At 41.1% G+C, this 21,556-nt stretch overlaps 1 long non-coding RNA gene across 3 annotated transcripts in view; it reads left to right on the top strand.

Annotated features, from left to right (window-relative positions):
- Nucleotides 1–16,429: 16,429 nt before the first annotated feature.
- The window catches only part of LOC147028678 (uncharacterized), a 52,092-nt gene continuing 46,965 nt past the window's right edge, over nt 16,430–21,556 (top strand). For all 3 annotated transcript variants that reach the window (XR_015057660.1, XR_015057661.1, XR_015057659.1), the window contains exon 1: nt 16,430–16,754. This is a non-coding gene — a long non-coding RNA (uncharacterized LOC147028678). The remainder of the gene's footprint in view (nt 16,755–21,556) is intronic.

The following is a 21,556-nucleotide window of genomic DNA, read 5'->3' as shown; positions in this document are numbered from 1 at the left end:
TTTTTTCAATCTCTTGCTTTCAACTACATCAGTGATGAGCTGAATTGCCAAACCTTGTTTCATTACATGTCCGAAATTTTTTGCTTTCCTCGTCACGATAACATTTATAAGCCTGGTGTTGGCTTTACGGTTAATGTGGCTGGCTTAAGATCTTAGGGTCTTGAATATGAGCCTCTGTCGTCCCGTTAATTAACACCAGGTGGGTTGACTCAGCCTGTCATCCTTCTGCGGTCAGCAAAATGAGTACGAGCTTACTGGGAACAGGAAGCACTGCATCAGTGACACAGCCACACTCCCAACAATGATGCAACCTGCAGCCACAAACTGCGTACAAAATAATCAATAATGTTTACAAGTTGATAACTTTGCTCTGCTTTTTGTAATGCTTCCTCATTTGTCAATCTTTTAACCCCACTGATTCTAATCATTCTTTGTTATAATGATCCTCCTTTTTATTTCTTCCGCTGGTTTATGACACTTCCAAAATCGGAGAATCTTGTCCCTTCTTCAATACCTTGTCTATCTACTGTAACTGCACATTTCAGAAGTACTTTCCACCTGTTCATAACCAGTGGGGTTTTTTCTCGATATTTATCGCCACACCATATTTTTCAATTTTTTTCTGATGATGTCAATCAGTCCACACACCAGCCTTTCTTATTCTACGAGCAAGAGAGTATCATCAACATCTCTCATTTTGTTTTTGTTCCTTCCGTGAACCTTTCAGGAATTCTTCAGATCACCTGCTCGTGAATCGCTTTAATCATCACTTCACACAAGCTCAATAGCCCAGTTGAGAGAACACATTTCTTTCTGATTCCTCCAATAATTATGACCCAATCACATAACCTTCCATCTATCCTCATGGCTGCTTTGCTTTACCCCCAGTAAAGATTTCGCAAAATTATTTGGTCATTTTAATCGACATTCCAACCCTTGCACACTTTTTATCTGTTCTTTGTGTTTCACTCTGTCAAATGATTTTTTTTTCATGAATAAAACGTTTTTTTTTTCCTGCACCTGCATTTATCTTTCACACAGTTCTCAGCAATATTATAAAATCATTTAAACGAATTGTAACTGAATTAATTATTCTCTTTGTTCATCACATCAAAATCCATTTTTTTTAAAATTGATGTCCTGACGCATTTGTTTCATCAGTTCTTCAGATGTTTGATGTGATATTTTGGAATATCACATGAAACATTCTTTGTTGAAGTATGAGCAAATAGAACGACACTCGGTAGAGCGCATACCTCCACCAGGCTGAACAGTTTGTTTTGTACCCAACTGATAGGCCAGATCTCGATATTATACTATACATATTGTGCTCTATATAGTTTTTGAGATAATCTTTTGAAATTTTGTGCTGCATGTTTATCGTTTTTAAGAGAACCTGTTGAGATAACTTTTTGAGATATTGTGCTATATATTGTTTTTGAGAAAACCGTTTGAGATATCTTGCTCAATATCGTTTTTGAGATAACCTTTTGAGATATCATTTTCGAGATAACCTTTTGAGATATTGTGCGAGGTTTTGTTTTTGAGAAAACCTTTTGAGATATCTTGCTACATATCGTTTTTGAGATAACCTTTCAAGATATTGTTATATATCATTTTTGAGATAACCTTTTGAGATATCGTTCCACATATTTTGGAGATACCCTTTTGAGATATCGTACTACTTATAGTTTTTGAGATAATCTTTTGTTATATACCACATATCATTTTGGAGATAACCTTTTGTAATAACCCTTTGCATGTTAAATATCGTTTTTGAGATAACCTTTTGAGATATTGTGCTATATATTGTTTTTGGGATAACCTTTTGATATGTTGTGTGGTATATTGTTTTTGAGAAAACTTTTTGAGATATCTTGCTATATATCGTTTTTGAGACATCGTTTTTGAGATAAAGGCCCAGTCACACCTTGGCGATCTTGCCAGTGTATGCCGACCTCTGAAAAATGCGTCTAAAACGCTGGCGCACGTCTAATACGGTATGGGTAAGTTTGGTATGCGTGAATAGAATGCTAAAGTACGCTATCATACTTCGTATTAAATGGAGTACGTCTTGTAATTTTAAACATGTTGAAAATTTTACGACGTACTTGCCATATGACACACGCTCTGCATGCGATGGGAATAAGTTGTACGCACGATACGCGATCGTTGACACACGTCGACACACGTTACTTGTACGTTACTCATAAGTCGAAACACATCAAGGTAATGGTTAGCGTCAGTGTTCCAGACTCCCGGTTTTTTTTTTTTTGGTTTTTTTCTTCGGTATGACGGTGTTCAGTGTACAGTGTGGTTATCATTTAAATTGTTGAGCGGCAGCCTATTAATTATATTATATTATATTATATTATAACCGCACTAGAAATCGAAGTGTCAAAATCACCATCATACCGAAGGAAGGAAGAAAAAAAATAATAAAACCAGGAAGTCTGGAACACTGACGCTAACCATTACCTTGATGTGTTTCGACTCATGAGTACCTTTCAAGTCACTTGTGTCGATGTGGGTCACCGATCGTGTAACGTGAGTACAACACGTTACTCATAGGTTAGAAATGTTTCGGGTACGCTAAACATTACCTCGACGTGTTTCGACTTATGAGCACCTTACAAGTAACGTGTGTCGACGTGTCAACGATCGCGTGACGTGCCTACAACTTATGGCCAGCATTATGCGGAACGTGTGAGTCATACGCTGGCATAAGTCTTAAAAAATTCAAGCATGGAAAATTTGAGGACAACCGAAAAGTACAACGTTTAAAGCCAGTGTACAACGACGTATGGCAGTGTTTTTCAGCGTGCTCTCAATGTTATCAAAACTTACCCATAACATATTTGACGTGTACCAGCGTTTTAGACAAATTTTCCAAAAATCGGCATAAGCTGGCTAAAACGTCAAGGTGTGACTGGGCCTTAACCTTTTGAGATATTGTGCTAACCTTTTGATATGTTGTGTGGTATATTGTTTTTGAGAAAACCTTTTGAGATATCTTGCTCTATATTGTTTTTGACATAACCTTTTGAGATATTGTGCTATATATTGTTTTTGGGATAACCTTTTGATATGTTGTGTGGTATATTGTTTTTGAGAAACCCTTTTGAGATATCTTGCTATATATCGTTTTTGAGACATCGTTTTTGAGGCAACCTTTTGAGACATCGTACTCTATGTATATGTATATGTATATATGTATATGTATATGTATATATATATATATATATATATATATATATATATATATATATTGTTTTTGAAATAAACTTTTGATATATTGTGCTATATATAGTTTTTGAGATATCGTTCTTGAGATAACCTTTTAAGATATTGTGCTATATATCGTTTTTGAGACGACCTTTTGAGATATTGTTATTTATAGTTTTTGAGATAATCTTTTGAGATATCACACCACATATCATTTTGGAGATAACCTTTTGTAATAACCTTTTGAGATATTGTGCTAAATATCGTTTTTGAGATAACCTTTTGATATATTGTGCTACATATCTTTTTTGAAATAACCCTTTGAGATATTGTGCTCTATATTGTTTTTGAGATAACTTTCTGAGATATTGTGATGTGTTGTTGTTGAGAAAACCTTTTGAGATATCTTGCTATATATCATATTTGAGATAACTTTTTTGAGATATCATTTTTGAGATAACCTTTTGAGTTATTGTGCTAGATTTTGTTTTTGAGAAAACCTTTTGAGATATCTTGCTACATATCATTTTTGAGATAACCTTTCAAGATATTGTTATATATCATTTTTGAGATAACCTTTTGAGATATCGTTCCACATATCATTTTGGAGATACCCTTTTGAGATATCGTACTTAATATCATTTTTGAGATAATCTTTTGTTATATACGACATATCATTTTAGAGATAACCTTTTGTAATAACCCTTTTGCGTGCTAAATATAGTTTTTGAGATAACCTTTTGAGATATCGCTCAACATATCATTTTGGAGATACCCTTTTGAGATATCATACTAAATATCGTTTTTGAGATAATCTTTTGAGATAATCTTTTGTTATATACCACATATCATTTTGGAGATAACCTTTTGTAATAACCCTTTGCGTGCTAAATATCGTTTTTGAGATAACCTTTTGAGATATTGTGCTATATATTGTTTTTGGGATAACCTTTTGATATCTTGTGTGGTATATTGTTTTTGAGAAAACCTTTTGAGATATCTTGCTATATGTCGTTTTTGAGATATCGTTTTTGAGATAATCTTTTGAGATAATCTTTTGTTATATACCACATATCATTTTGGAGATAACCTTTTGTAATAACCCTTTGCGTGCTAAATATCGTTTTTGAGATAACCTGAGATATTGTGTTATATATTGTTTTTGGGATAACCTTTTGATATGTTGTGTGGTATATTGTTTTTGAGAAAACCTTTTGAGATATCTTGCTATATATCGTTTTTGAGATATCGTTTTTTAGATAACCTTTTGAGATATTGTGCGATTTATTGTTTGTGAGAAAACCTTTTGAGATGTCATACTGTATATTGTTATTGAGATATTGTGCTACATATCGTTTTTGACGAATCATTTTTGAAATAACCTCTTGAAGATATTGTGCTATAGATCGTTTTTGAGATGAACTTTTGAGATGTCATGTTATACATTGTTTGAGATATCATACTATATATATATATATATATATATATATATATATATATATATATATATATATATATATATATATATATATATATATATATATATCATTTTTTTGATAACCTTTTGAGATATTGTGCTATATATTGTTTTTGAAATAACCTTTTGATATATTGTGCTATATATAGTTTTTGAGATATCGTTTTTGAGATAACCTTTTGAGATATTGTGCGATTTATTGTTTGTGAGAAAACCTTTTGAGATGTCATACTGTATATTGTTGTTGAGATCTTGTGCTACATATCGTTTTTGACACATTTTTGAAATAACCTCTTGAAGATATTGTGCTGTAGATCGTTTTTGAGATGACCTTTTGAGATGTCATGTTATATATTGTTTGAGATCACCTTTTGAGATATCATGCCACATATAGTTTTTGAGATAACCATTTGTGATAACCTTTTGAGATATCATACTATATATCATTTTTTGATAACCTTTTGAGATATTGTGCTATATATTGTTTTGATATGTTGTGCTATATATCGTTTTTGAAATATTGTATCGATATATTTCTCGCATCTGGATCCAGATCCGGAACCGGATCTTCACCAAAATTGAATCAATTAATCTTTGTCACACACTCAACCTGTCCACCAAGTTTTGTCTGAATCCGTCCATAACTCTTTGAGATATCTCTATCACAGATAAACAGATAGACAGGTGTGAAAACATAACCTTCGTCTGCCTTCGGTGGCAGAAGTATGATGGAAGAAGTAGGAGGAAGGAAACAAAGGAAATGTTTGTGAAAGCATATCATGCAGTGTTTGAGCATATTCCTTACAGTGAAGCTTCACTGTAAGAGTTTTATTGTTACCCCACGCACAAGACACGAAAGGAGTTCACTTTGTCTGTCTACAGACGTCAGTTTATGAACAAGGGAATACTTAATTTCACTTGAATTATATATTTTGAATTCTGATGAACACGAATCAGAACATGAATTGGATCTCAAACCTGCAGTAAAAGTACTTTGGCTCTGAATTTGGCAAATGTAACGGTGTCTCGTCCCAAGCATTCATGAGCAGAGAGTGTCGTGAGGTAATTGTTTTAGTCTCTTTGTCTTTCTGGCAGTCAAACAAAATTAAAAATCATTCCAAATAGGAAACACTCTTAATATGTAGGCCATAAAGGACACAAACAACAGGCACAAAGAACTAATATATAATGTGTTAAATAAGGTGGTGTGGCAGATACTGCATCAATGGTGTTAAACTTCTGAAAAAAGGTTTTTTTTCTACAACCATTAAAACTTACATTTTGTTAGCTCCCGTTGACCTTAGTCTAAAATGGGGACTTATGGATTTGGTATTTTGGTCTCGATTTTCGTGTCCATGCATGCGTGCGTCCGCAACCATATATCGGACATGTGTGGACCGATTTTATCCGTCCTTCACGCAAAGACAACACATGATGGTATACATATGCACATCATTTTGTTTCGCGATGCGATCGAAGATGGATGACTGGTGGCCATTTTAGTTGTAAAAAAAACAAAAAACAGGTGTCGAACACATCCTCAACCATTTCTTGGACATGCATTTACCAATCTTGTTCTAGTATTGCAGATATATAAGTAAATTGTGCCTTTGATGAGAGAAGCATGAAATTTGGCACACTGTTAGAATATACCTCAAGCAAGATTTTAAACTATAGAGCCATCACATCTAGATATTAATACTGAAGGACCAATTTTGTGCTCCTCCTAGCGGTCGCGTCACGTTTTTCTCGGTACTGTGACCTGGACTGAAAGAAACTTCGTACCTGTAAGAGTGCATCGCACATAGTGGCAATAGTCAACTTTTAACTCTGAAGCAGAATAAACACTTTTCGTTTTACATACGTTTACATGGCGACGTGTGACATCACCGCTGAGAGGCGTCAGAACGTCATGACATCATCGGTCATTCGCTGACGTCATTACGTCCGTCGTCGACATACCGTTACCGCTGAGAGGTGCAATTCCACTGCGTCTGCAATGTAAAACCCTCTTCTGCACATGCTAACTACCTCAGAACGTGAATTTGACACAAAAAATGTAACAAGAAACATTGTATCTTCTATATATTCATACTGAAGGACCAATTTTGTGCTCCTCCTCGCAGTCGCATCACGTTTTTCTCGGTACTGTGACCTGGACTGAATGAAACTTCGTACCTGTAAGAGTACGTACCAGCACATAGTGGCAAGAGTCAACTTTCAACTCTGAAGCAGAATAAACACTTTTCGTTGATACGGGGGCGAGGAGTGAAGAGGCGGGGGCGGGGGATGAAGAGGGGGGGGCGGGGGATGAAGAGGCGGGGCGGGGGATGACGAGGCGGGGCGGGGATGAAGAGGCGGGGGCGGGGGATGAAGAGACGGGGGCAAGGTAAGCAAATTTTTGGGCGGAGGTAAGCAAATTGAAAGCGGGAGACGGGGGGGGAAATGGGCAGGGGATGAGTGGGCGGGGGCTAGGGTGAATTAGGCGGAGTTGAGTGTGAGGGGGTGGACAGAGGGCGTAGGCCCTGGGGCAAGTGTGGCGGGGAATCAAGAGACGGGGGGGGGAGTGAAGAGGCGGGGGCGGGGCCAGGATAATTAAATTTTTGAGCGGGGTAAGCAAATTGAAGGTGGGGGGGTGGGAGGCGGGCGGGAATGGGGCAGGGGCGGGGGGGTGAGTAGGCGGGGGAAAGCACGCCCTGTCCAGTCCATGTTCCTCGAGTGTGGGTGAGCTGGTGAGGGTTGTTGAATGAACGGAATCCGTCTGTGATGGGGTTTCGGCTCGTTACTTTTATTTTAAGTGTGGACAATTTCACTGGAGCAATTGCCTTTCTCACTACTAATGAGCACACATTAATTAAAGGGATTTGTTATGTTTCAGTTTGCAGCTCAATGTGTCCAATTCATGTCGCATACGTTTTGTGACCGTTGTTACCTGTCAGGCAGTCAGTGCAAAGTCCACCACATAGACAAAGAGCAGTGCACTGCAGAGCAGTCTTCCGGCACTTGCAGTGTCCTGTGCAGCCCTTCTTGCAGCCACAACGTATGAGTTCCCTACAAGCTTGCGCAGCTTCTGGTTGTCCAGCATACTTCCCAGCCTCCTTCGACCTTCTTGTTCCACCTCCATTCACTTGGAGATTAAAGCTCTGGAGCCGTGATCATCATCTGGGCCCAGCAGTGACCAGCCTGGTCGGCAGCCCTCTTAATGTGCTGGATGAATGTACCATCTGTAGGAAGTAGACAATCAGTTGCGCTGCCTTTCTGAGTGAACAACTGCTTCCTTGCCTTGTTGACACACTCCTGGCTACTGGTATGATCGTATAGCAGGACCACACATTGCTCCAGTGATCCCAGCCATTTCTCTATGGATTGTGGGCTTGGCCTCGCAACCAAGGCACAGAATTCTGGGGTGATGTCACCATGTGTTCCAGGTGTCTCATGCAGTCCTCTTGCCTCTACCTCCAAAACAGGATACCGTGTCACACCCAGTGAAGGCGTGGAACATTGGCAAGGTGAGATACCAATCAGGACCCAGTGCTCTGGCTATCTCATGAGCGGAAAGGAACCGGAAGCTATTCCCAGCACCAAATGCAACCCACAGTTCAGAGATGTCGAGGCGCTGGGCTGCTGTTGTGGCCAGAACTACAACATCCATGTCAACTGTGCATATTGACAATTTGTTGTGCCCTTGCCACACAGCATCTTCCAGGTGGAGTAGGATGCGAGTGTCGGCTTCTTCTTGGGTGCATGGAGCCAGACCCAAGACATCTTGGCAATTTGTGCAAAGCACATCAGTACGGTATGTGGTGATGACCTGTTTGTTGGTGTTGATGCCTGCTGCATTTGTTTCCAGGAATGAGAACAACTCAGTCTTGTTGCCATCGATGTGGAGACATGCCTGCCAGTTTCCAGGAATTGCACTCGATGGAGACACGTCTGCTAACCCCCTTTCCTCTCTTGCTGAATGTTGTCAACCTTTGCAGTCCCAGGTTGCAGCATGTTGATGATGGCAGCGCCATCAAAGATGGTGACCTGAACTGTGGGACTGGAGATGTTCTCTTTTGCAGGAGTAAGGTCTTGCAAGCAGCGCAACAAGTCTGACTTCCCCCCCGGTTCCCAGGACACCCTTCTATGACAGTGCTAGTGGACAGGCCTGATTTTCATGCTGGAAGAACTCGTCCAGATCACCATTGTCTATCTGGGAGGCAATGTACTGTCTGGAGAAGAGTGAGCAGTTATTCTTCAGGGATGACAGCTGTAGCTGTTTGCTTGACTTCTCTCTCACTGGAGGCTGGCTAAAGAGATGTAGGTTGTTCCACTTGACACGATCTGCAATTGGAATTGTTTGGCTGACAAGTCTCTCCTTCACAAATGTGTTATACAAGTTGAGTCCAAGTTTCTCAATCTGGTGCACTGTGTGTGCCACAGCTGTATCTGCAATGTCCCTCCTGCCCAGTACAAGATCACTGCTGTTCTCACTGAATGCGTTTCCCATCTCTTATATGGCTCCATTCAGTCATTTCACATCTCGTGCAAATGACATCTGTGCATGCTTCTTTTGTTCTTGGTGATGCCGATTTGTGTCCTGCCTCTTCTTGATTGAACCCTCAAACCCTCCAATCAAAAGAGCAATCTCGGGACCAGATACCATCCAACGAAGCAGAGCTTCCGGGTTCTCTGTTGGACCTTCAGCCCCAACATCACCTTTCCACACAATATCATAAATAATGATCATGTCTTTGGTGGCCATTTTGGAAAATGACTGCTATTCCTGTCACAGGACAAATCTTTGACCCTTGAGCCAAAAATCTTCCCAAGGGCATGCCCTAAATGTGTGCCAAATTTCATGCTTCTATCATCAAAGGCACAATTCTCCCAAATAGTTCACGTAACTGCTGTATTATTCAAATTTAGCACACACATAAAGAATGATGCCTTACATATTCACGTCATTATTTTTTCGAGAGAAGATCCAAGATCAAATACCTGTTTAGCAGTACTTAGACAAAATATTACGGAATTTTACGTCATCTCGACCTATAAAACTTGCCGTTTGCAGACCCTTCCCATGTCCTTTTTTCTCAAAACTTTGCAGGTTAAGGTGTTCCATAAACCCTCTGGTTATTATCCTCACACTTTTTGAAAATAAAAAATAAAAAACAGGGGATTTTGTAATCGGCTCCGTCTGTTGGATTCGCTAGATATCCCTTATTGTCGGGTTTTGTGTGTGTGTGTGTGTGTGTGTGTGTGTGTGTGTGTGTGTGTGTGTGTGTGTGTGTGTGTGTGTGTGTGTGTGTGTGTGTGTGTGTGTGTGTGTGTGTGTGTGTGTGTGTGTGTGTGTGTGTGTGTGTGTGTGTGTGTGTGTGTGTCTCTGCAACGCGAGGCTCCACAGCACAAACCAGTAAACCGATTTCGATGAAACTTGGCGAAAGGTTCCATATGGGCTGGGAGTGTGCGCGTTTGAGTTTCGTTGCTAAGCAACCACCCGTTGCTATGCAGCGGCCGAAAAACAGCACGTTCACTATTTTCAATACTTGTCCTACAGTTTTAAATGTGGAGAAACGAGACTTCGGAATTAAACACTTCGAGATATTTAGAAAATTTTATTCGAGCCGATTTTTGATTTAGGCTATATTTTTCAAATGGTAGTCCTTCAAAAATAGGGTGTCTATTTACCATCATTTTTTATGAGGAGTGCCAGTTGGCAAAATACGCAATAGGAAAAATCTTGCCAGACAGACGAACAATTGTATGTGAAGCAATAAATCTTGGCAATGGATCGGTCAGAATGAAAAGCATCGTATCCAGCGCTTCGATCCTAGCGGATCCCTCGTCGCCTACCGGCTTGTCTGTTTGTTTGTCTGTGTGCAGGATATCTCAAAAAGTTGTGGACAGATCCAGATGAAATTTTGTGCACAGGTTTGGTGTGTCACTAGGAAGAATTGATTCAATTTTGGTGAGGATCCGAATCCGGATACTTTTTTAAAAAGTTTTTTCAAAGTGATTCTTCACCATTGAGAGACATAGCACAATATCTATGTCAATATCTAAACCGATACATAGCACAATATCTCAAAAAGTAGTTGATAGATTCGAATGAAACTTGGTGGATATGTTGGGTGTGTGACAAGGACGAATTGTTTCGATTTTGGTGAAGATCTGGATCCAAATCTGGAGACAATAATTATTTAATTTTTTTTAATGTAATTCTTCACCATTGCGAGATCGGGCCAAAAACGATATACTGTATAGCATGATATTTCAAAAATGTGTTGGGCCGGATATGTTCTCGTGGATGAGGCATTACGTGGCGGAGGAACGCGCTCTACCGAGTGCCCTTCTTGTTGATATATGGTTTCAAATGTGCCATCCCACTTAACAGGAAGGTCATTGCTGGCAAAACAGTAAGTCATGAGCACAAGTAATACAGTAAGTGGGCTGCCACTGCTTTCCCAATCAGGTCAAGTTTGAACACCATCATTACAATATAACACAGAAATGCATCCCATTTGGCTCACCTGAATGTTTGCTTACCTTTTTCAGTATTTCAAACACACAAACCTACTTCTACATGTACCATATCTTAATTCTTACGATACACGTGTGCGTGCGTGCGTGAATGTGTGCTAGCGTGCAATTACCTATTACCAGTTTTGCACAACTGCATTGTAAGAGATCAATGTGTGCTGGTGCCCATGCCTAATTACAAATTCTTCGTCTGGTCTTCTCTTGGGAATGAAATGCAAATCGGCATAGTGTTGCCCAGAAAACTGCTTCGGAGGGAGGGATTCCGCTCTGCATTGAGTGAATTCCCCATTTGCCCCAAACGAAAGTGGGGGGAGGAGAGGAGGGGGATTTGATCAGGTTTGATCAAGCTGAACTGCAGACAATTTGATACGATCTGGAGCTGTAATCTCTCTTGTATTAGTAGTAAATCCCCTACTCCCTTTTGATTTCTCTGTGCATGGATTAATGCATCTGTTTAATGTCCATGTGTGTCACATGTATATTGGATGACCTTCTGACCCAACTAAGATTGTGGACCTGCTGTTCGGAGAGGTTCGAGGTTGAAATGGTCAATACCTATATGATCTCCTCCTTCATATGCAGCACAAAGCTGCAGGTAACATCATTGGTTGAGGGTGCGGTTATGCCGCTGATGCAATGCCCCTATTAGTATTACCAGTACACTGGTATTCATTTCGCCGACCTCGGAAGGATGATGGGCTGAGTCAACCCCACCTGGTGGTGAATTCAACGGCAACCAGGGGCTCAAACTCAGGCCACGAAGACCCCAAAGCCAACCATCCTAACCGTGAAGCCAAACACCAGGCTACCTCCATGATGGATGGAGCTCAATGATTATCTAGTTGAAGGAATTCTTCAGATCTCCGTCTCTGTCTCTCTCTTTTTATATGAAACAACATCTCTTTGTCACATTTGTACTACAACATAAACATGGTGCTGCACAGATTTATATTCATTACACAATCTGCAGTTACGGTGATTGGTACAAAGAACAATCAAAATGCTCTTATCATGGAAGCAAGGAACTTGGGGTTTTTTGTTATAATTTGAAGTCGTTTGTATAACGAGGTATGTAGACACAGCATAAACTTGCTAATTGAGAAGCATTATTTTTTGGTTCCCGAGAATTTGGTACAGAGATGCTTCACATCTTTTCGAGTCAATATCATTCACCTCTCTCATCCATAATGGCATTGTAACGGTTTTGGAAACTTATCAAAGGGGTTACAATCCTGCTTACAGAGGAATTTGTGCATTATGTTCCTCCAAGGCAATCCCTCGGTGTACTGCAGTTAGAGGGGAGGGTGGTGGGCTCTTGACAGAGGGGCCCGAACTCCGAAGTGAAGGCCCGCTGGACTGGTTACTTCGAGCGACTGTACCAGACTGACCCACCAATGTTGAGCTGGATATCATGGGTACAACTATCCCTATTGCTGGCCCTCCAATCAACTGTGATCCACCTTTGTTTGTGGAAACACAGGCTGTGATGATGGTGAACCAATTTAAAGGGGGACAAAGCTCCTAGGATTTGGGGCATCCATGTTGAACTTCTCAAGGCTGGTGGAAAGGTTGTCCTAGTGTCGTTGCATGCAGTTATGTGTTCTGTCTGGAACACGGGCGTCATCCCAACTGCTGGAACAGGGGCCTTGTTGTTCCTCTCTGGAAAGGGAAGGGTGGTCGCCAGGACTGCAACAGCTACTGAGGGGTGACGCTGTTCTCAGTGCCGGGCAAGGTCTTTGCTCGGATAATTCTTGATCGGGTTCACCTCCATCTGCTTGAGCAGCTGCGCTCAGAGCAGTCAGGCCTTACACCAAAGAGGTCAACGATTGACCGTATCCTTGCTCTTTGGGTTCTCATCGAACGCAGATGAGAGTTTCGGCAGGGGCTGCTTGCAGCTTATGTTGATCTCTGTAAAGTGTTTGATTCAGTGAATCGGGATGCCCTCTGGAGGAATCTCGGTCTTCGTGGGGTGCCACCAAAACTGATCGATCTGATGTCTGAACTCTGGTACTGAGAGTACTTTGAGATGTGGTGGTTCCATCTCTGACTTATTTCCAGTTCTTATTGGAGTTTGTTAGGGGTGTGTATTGGCCCCCACACTCTTCACTGCTTGCATGGACTGGAATCTGGAGAAGATGTCAGAGAGATCAAGCTGCGGTGCATTGTTTGAGAACATCAAGATCTCTGACCTTGATTTTACAGATGATTCAGTCATCCTTAGTCAAAACTAAGATCCAGGCTGGGTTTCCTGGGTTAAAACTAAGGTCCAGGCTTTCAATGACATCTCAGATGCTGCTGTCTTGGCTGTACTTGGTTGTGGTGAAGATGTTGAGGTCAAGGAGAGATTCACTTACCTTGGTGGCGATATTAATGTCTCCGCAGGTTGTGAGCTCGTCGATCAAAAGACGTCTGGGTCAGGCCTGGGGAGCAGGGCCGGATTAAGGTCTTCGTCGGCCAAGGCCCTTGAGATTTCGTCGGTCAAATTCAAGAGTGACAAAAACGACGATTTTGAACATGAAATTTAATCGGAACAGACTGCGGTCAATGGCGATTTGTCCGACTTTCAAATATACAAGTGCCTGTAAAATCCAATTCGGCTTCGAAATTGAGAAACGAACGATACAGAAAACAAATTTGGAGGAATGTTTGTGTATTCAATTTCCACCCTGCTGAAACACCTTCTTTTGTGCCTTTTGGTTGGCAAACGACGCGATCACTTCGGAGAAATCGATTTGCTTCATCAGCTCAGATTCAACACAAAGCAGAGCGAGCGTGGACACGCGTACCTGCCCCACGGTCGACCGAAGCCAATTTTTCACGCGCTTTAGTGTGCTGAAGGAGCGTTCACCCTCGTAGCTCACAGCAAACATCGAACAATATATTCGGAGGGCAACAAAAATATTGGGGAATGTCTGTATCAAATTGTTGTGAATAATGTACTTGAGCATGTCCGATTCATCAATGAACTTGGAGTATTTCGAGCAAAGTTCTATTTCCTGAACTATGTCCATTTCAACGTCAGCAGGGTACGCTGAAACCAGTTTCTCCGCTCTGCGCAAGAGTGTATCATGGTCGAGGCTGTTGGCCGTGGGGATGAATCCAAACAGATCCGTGATTTTTTGATCGCTCTCTCTTCTACTATGGATTTCTGTCAGAAGGCGATCGAGTATGGAGAAGTACGTCTCAACTCTGAACTTCTAACTGCCAGATTTTGGGGTTTCTTCTTCCTCGTCATTTTCATCGAAGGCCTTGTTTCGCCTCTTGACCCGACGATTATCATCATCGTAAATGATGGACTCAACCATCTTTTTGGCGCGGTCCTGAAATGCATCAAATCTTTCATCATTTCGAAGCGACTCTATGTATTCATAGAGGGCATCATAATGCTGCTTAACCGCTCCGACATCTATTCCAGGTTGTTGGAGACATCTGTTAACTCGATCAATGTTGCCAAGTGGATAAGACCAGACAGCGCACATGATTGCTGTTTCGGTCAGTTCCATCTTCTCAGCCAATGCTTTGGCTTCCAGTCTCACTGACGGAGTGTCTTTAGGGTGCTCGGTTATCTTCATTAGCGCCTTCTTTATGTCCTTGTAGCTTGTGGGAAACACTTTACAAGCGTCCGCGCGAGCTGAGCACCTCGTATCAGACTCGGACAAACATTTGAGTTTGATGGCACGTTCATCTAGTAACTTATTTAAAATGGCCCATCTTTGGGGAGATGCTGACATAAAGTTATACACGGCTTCAATAAGTCCAAAGTATTTGACGGCTTCCAAGCAACTCTCTGCGGCAGCGACTCCTTCCAGATTCAAACTGTGCGCAGCACATGGTACCCACTGAGCCAATGGATTAATTTTACAGACTCTTGCTTGTACGCCTGAATAGACACTGGACATGTTGCTTGCATTGTCGTATGACTGCCCTCGACAATCCATGAGATCAATCCCATTGGCTTCCAGTACCTCTTGCAATTTTCCAAACAGATATTCACCATCGTGATGCTCAATGACGACGTACTGTAGAAACCTTTCGACGGCGCTACCATCTTGCATCTCATATCGAAATATTACCGTCAACTGATCGATCTGCGAAACGTCTGGCGTCGAATCGATAGAAACACCATAATATTTAGCATCTTTTATTTCTCGCACGATGGTAGATTTCACTTTTTCGGCCAGTGGTAGGATAAACTCGTCGCATATTGTTGATGACAGGTACGATACGCTTCCCTTTCCCTTGTTCCCATACACTTCAAGATGCTGGGCGAGAAATGGATCGAATTTTGAGACTAGTTCAAGACAACCAAGATAGTTTCCATTGTTAGCACAATCCAGCTGCTCAGTCGTGCCCCGGAACGGAAGCCCTCTTTCAGCAAGGAACGTTATTACAGCGACAATTCACTTCAGGACATTAGTCCAGTAAGCTTCCTCGTGGAGGTACCGCTGTTCAAATGATGTGTGAATCCTGTCTGTCACCTTCATTTCGAGCGACTTTTTGATTGCGAGAATATGGGCAGTCCCACGCTCGTGCAACGCCAGACGTGCAGAGGCATTCTTCCAATCATTGAATCCGATTCGAAAATTACTGTGATGGCTTTCGTGATCATCGCCGTCGGGACTTAGGAGTTTGCACACGTTGCAGTAAAGTTTACCACTTGATGGAGAAAACAGCATCCAGTCCCTGTTCACCGTTTCCCCGTTCGTGAGTTTCCGCTGAAAGTGTTCACGCCGAAAATACCGTGTTTTATCTGGATACACTCGGGCCGTATACGAAAAATCTGCGTTCCTATCTCGGCAGGGAGGATTCTGGATGAAATTATCCACGAGTTCTGCGGAGAGAGTCCATTCAGCAGGATCAGGATTGAAACTACGAGCCGCAGCACTGGCTGCAGTTGTTCCAATGCTTCTCTCGTTGCTCGATTACTTGATCCCTCGATATCGACGTCAGAAGACTCTGAATCCGCACATCCCGTTTGCTCATCTCGACTCTCGTGAGGTGAAAAAAATTTCAACATGGATCCAGACAGTCTTTTTGTTTCTGTTTCTCGCCTCTTCTTTTTGTCGCGTTTGCAAGAACCACTGTCGTGGTGCTGAATATATCCGTCGGCGATAGTCAAGATTAAAAAACGACAAATAAGAGCAAAACGAAGAACTGCAAGCGTCAGGATGCTCGATAACTCACAGGAAAGTAAGAGGAGGCCAGTGTGTTCATACTCAGCGCGAACGTTACCTCACCCATCAGCCAGATAGCGGCGACGCCTGTGATTGGCTGATTGTGATGTGATGTGATCACGTGGTTCCACGCTCGCTGTCGATGATCACTGGCAGCGTGCCAGCCGCCTTCCCTCACGGTGTGTACAGCCTTCCTGCACATGTCGAGTCACATAAATAAGACTGAAAAAAAAAAAAACCGTCATCGGAAATTTTCGTAGGCCAAGGCCCGGGCCTCACGGGCCTAGTGGTTAATCCGGCCCTGTCGCCATCGCATTATTGGACCAGGTTTATCATCATCATTATTATTAAAGGTAAGTTTCTTAATCTTAATAACTCAACAAAATAAATTATATTTGATGTTCTTCATACAGGAAAACAAGCTTGGTGTTGGCTTAACGGTTAACGTGGCTGGTTTAAGATCTTTGCATCTTGAGTCTGAGCCCCGTCATGATGTTAAATAACACCAGGTAAGGTTGACTCTCAGTCTGTCATCCTTCTGAGGTCGGAAAAATGATAACCAGCTTACTGGAAACGGGGCACTGCATCAGTAGCACAACCACACACTCCATGATGATGTAACCAGCAGCCACAACCTGCATATGGAATAGTAATAATAACTCAAGAAAATAATCCTTTATTTTATGTTCTTAATCACTCTTATTCATGAAAATAAATAGCACAAAAACAATGCACAACTCGAGGGGGAGCACTTGGGAGAGTGCAAAACCTCCACCGCCAATACTGCTTGGTCACTCAAGTGAACCTGATATCCTATTCATTCAGTTTGACATCAACAGTGCTCACAGAGTTATAGTTTGCAACTTTCCCTTTTACTTTTAACTTTTACATACTCAATTCATTCGTCATAACTCGATTCCTTGAGACAGAAGTTGATTTTACGTGGGTATATCCACCTGAAGTTCCAAAATCAGCGCAATTATAATTTTGGCATGTTTTTTGTTGGAAATCACTTATAACATGAAGAAATGCAAAAAAAAAAAATCTAAATTTTGTTGAAAAAAAAGTTGCAAATTTTTTTTTTTTCTCTAACAATTTTTTTATTTTTTGGGGGGTTGGAAATCACTTAAAACATGTGGAAATGCAAAAACAAAAATTCAAATATTTTTTCAAAATGGCCAAAACGGATCACACTCTACTGAACTACGATTGAATAAACTAAACTAGATCGGCACGCATGTAGAAATGGCAAAAAAATAAAATCGAAATTTTTTTGAAAAAAAAGTTGCAAAATTTTGGTTTTTTTTCTCTAACAATTTTTTTTTGGGGGGGGGTGGAAATCACTTAAAACATGTAGAAATGCAAAAACAAAAATTCAAATATTTTTTCAAAATGGCCGCCATAGCGGCCATATTGAACTTTGGACCAGGTCCAAAATCTAATGGCATGATCCTTGGACCATACCTAATCCCCCCACCAAGTTTCGTCGAAATCCGTCGAGGAGTTTTTCCGTAATACTGTTCACAAACAAACAAACAAACAGACAGGGGTGAAAACTAACCTCCGTCCATCTTCGATGGCGGAGGTTAAACATGTTAATTGTGGGCACAGTTTGGACAAATTTTAAAGTTGAAATTCCAAACCCCATTTCCCCCATTGCCCCCTAAGTTTGCAGAGTTGTGATTCATGGGGGTTTTCAAGAACGTAAACCCTCCTGTTGTATATACTTGAAAGGAAGTAAGCTAATTGGAAGTAACCTGATAGGTCGGTAGTTTAGAGGATCTGTTTTTGCACTTTGTTTGTATAATGTGGTGATGTTCGCTGACTCTCGAGCAGATGAAAGATTACCTTGGGCAAATGTTTGGGTGAAAAGAGCAGAAAGAGGAAGTGCAAGAGCAATGGTGCAGTTTTTAGAGAAATGTGCGCTGATGCCATCCCGGCCATTTACAGAATCGGTGTCGAGGGTTGGCAGAAACTCCTGCACCTTCTCAAGTGAAAAAGACACAGAGTCTGCAAGCAATTTGGTGGAACTGTAGGGTAGGGATACAGGGAGCAAGGGGTTGGGGACAGAAGACTTGGAAGGAAGCAAACAATTAAGGCATTCGGTCTTCTCATGAGCAGTCTACTGTGGTGCCATTTGAAGTGAAGGAAAGGACGGCATGGGAGCATACACCAGACAGCCTTGACAAGGCACCACCAGGTTTTCGATGAAGGATCCAAATTTGGAAGTTCAGTCTTGTGGTTGGCCGCATGTTGTTTTCTGGCTCTCCTGAGGGTGGACCAACTCTTAGTGTGAGCTTTGTTGAGTGATATTATGTTGTTTTCAGTTGGATTTGCCTTCCAGGAAGTTGAAATCAAGGATTTGTTTTTTAACCCTTCTTGAGAATGAAAGTAATGATGGCAGATTTCCAAGTAGAAGTGAGATGGCCAAAGGATAGGCTGAGGAGAGCAGACAGAGGATGAGCAAGAGCAGTATTTGAGAACATGGGCACTGATGCCATCTGGGCCCATCAAAAATGCAGAGTTGAGGCTGAAGAAAACTTTATTTACCTTCTCAGTTGGGAAAGGCACCAAATCAAAAAAGCAGTGGTTATGAGGAGGTACCTTGGGGAGAGAGCATGATGGGTTTGATATATGAGATTTGTTAATTGTGTCTTTATAAGTTTAGGATGGACTTTATTGAATCTTGAGTGAGTTTGGAATTCTGCACAAATTCCTCCTTCCCAGCCCCATGTAGAAGTGTTCAAATCCTTTGCTCGGTCTGGGGTTTTTTTTCGGGTTTTTTTTTTTTTTTTAGCTCACCTGGACTTTCGTCTGGTGAACTTATGTGATCAAGCAGTGTCAGGTGAGTCAGTCAGTCAGTGAGTCCGTAAACACTTCAGTCATTATCGCTTGAACCAAACACGATTTTGATGAAACTTGACCACAAGCTTCCTATCTAATGCCTAATGAAAGTGTATTGGCTGCATAAAAATCTGCGCTCATTAAGGGGGTCTACTCAGGGGTATTGACCCTCCAAAATAGGTATTTGCTCTCTTCTCCGAAACTGCACACACAATTTCAATGAAACTTTACCACAACCTTCATCACCCGTGATGTACTAAGGTTTGTTCACAGTATTTAAAAAACATCTGGGTCTAAGGGGGTCTGTGGGGGGGGGGGGAGGTTTGAGTGATTGTTGCTCATTCATGATCCAGGTGAGCTTCAGGAATTGCGGTCCTATTTTTACTCGTCAGATTAGCTGAATCCACTTTTATGCTCTTTTCAGAGCATTCTGAATGCAAAACGGTTTATTCGAGTGAGGTGTGTGAAGTTCCAGATACAAAGGGCAACCTCCTGAACACATGCATATGGGAAAAGGGTGGGGTGGGGATTGGCGGGGGGCGGGGGGTTGATAAAGAGAGAATTAAGATTGAGATTAAGAAGAGAAGGGGGAGAGGATTGAAGGGAGAGATCTGAAGAATTGTTGCAGTTTCTTCTACACTTTAGACAGACAAAAATCCAAACACCTATTTACTCTCACGACACACATGTCTACTTCTTCATCCAATATATGACATTGAAACTGGATAACTGGCCTTGTAACTGACGAACTGTTTTAATAACTGTCTGAAACATCAGCAGGGCTCTGTTCTTCATCTTTGAGGTTTCAATATTTTAAGAGCAGAACCAATCAGAATGGCAGTCCACAACTAGCGGACAGGATGACAGAGAGAGATATATTGAGAGATTGTGGGAGGAGTGGTGGGGTGTGTGGAGGAATATCTAAAAGAAGCAAGGGAGGGCGAGGGAGAATATTTTTCCTTCATCATATTTTGATAAATTAAATGTACGGATGGCTGTCAATCCACACCTCCTACTCTTTTGGGCATGACAGAGATGTGACAACCACTTTCTTCAATTCTGAACTCGCCGTGCAAGGAAGTATATTGTTGGGATTGGGGTGGAAATTGAACTTTAGTTTTGGGTTATAGTTGAGATTATTTGTATTTGTCACACCAGGGGGGTGGAGCATAATGGAACTACCTGTCCTCTTTCCTCTTTTTTTTTTTGATGGGTTTTATTTCGGATAATGTGCTGAAATAGCATATTCCTTTGTCGGAAAAGAAAACTATTTCAGGAAGGTAGAGGAGCAGGTGGAATTCTGAAATGGATGGCTCAAGCATTCACGAGCTCAGAGAGAGGGACCGGAAGGCTGTGTAATTACTGTGTGGTGGATACTCACGGGAACCTCTTTAAAGCCCAGAGTCATACCTTATTAGGAAATGCTAGAATAGCTGGAAGCAACACAGATGACATGGTGTACTGCTGAAAGTTTTTCCAAATGAATAGCCAAGGAAATCTTTCACAACTAAAGTCATACACTCAACTCTTGTAATGTTGAAACTTTTTTGGTGAGTGTAACTGTCAACACTTTTTTGAAATCGTAACTTATGAGACTGGACAATGAAAAACAGAATTAATTTATAACGTCAAAAAAAAAAAAAAATATATATATATATATATATATCTTCAAATGTAAAGAGATTTTGCTTCAGTTTGTACCCGGCCATGTGTGTGAAGTGAAAAGGGAGGAAAAGCAATTGGTTCACTTTGTCTGTCTGTCTGTCTGTCTGTCTGTCTGTCTGTCTGCCCACAGACATCAGTGTATGATCGAGGAACTACTTGACATAAAATTAAATTTTATATTTTGAACATGAATCAGAACACGAACCTGCAGTTTAGCAGTAGCTTGGCTTTGAAATTGGCAAAATTTGTGGAATCTTGTCCTGATCGCTCATGTGCAGAAAGGAGTAGGGAATTTTTTGTCTTTCTGCCTGTCTGGTAGTCAAACAAAATTCCAAACAGGAAACTGTTTTTTTTAGGAACGACATAAAGGATACAAACAGGCACGAATAACTCATTTAACATGTTAAATAAAGTGGTGTAAAGGGCAAAAGTGGTTTGTTGTTTCTTGGTTTCTTTGTTACAAAGAAAATAAAGTGGTTTCTTTGTTTTGTTTGAAGGTTCAAAGAATAAGAAAATTTTGTTTGGTTTACTGAATAGATATGGCTTCACTTAAAACGTAATCGTTCTTTCCTCTTATAAATATCAAGAAAGAAAGATTCTAATGCTTTTTGGTCTTCTTTTATGCTCGGTTCCTCCCCCCCCCCCA

The sequence above is a fragment of the Eptatretus burgeri genome, chromosome 4, assembly GCF_056783735.1.
Source record: "Eptatretus burgeri isolate ZD-2024b chromosome 4, Ebu_testis_v1, whole genome shotgun sequence".
Taxonomy (NCBI): Eukaryota; Metazoa; Chordata; class Myxini; order Myxiniformes; family Myxinidae; genus Eptatretus; species Eptatretus burgeri.
This window is presented reverse-complemented; position numbering and strand designations above follow the sequence as displayed.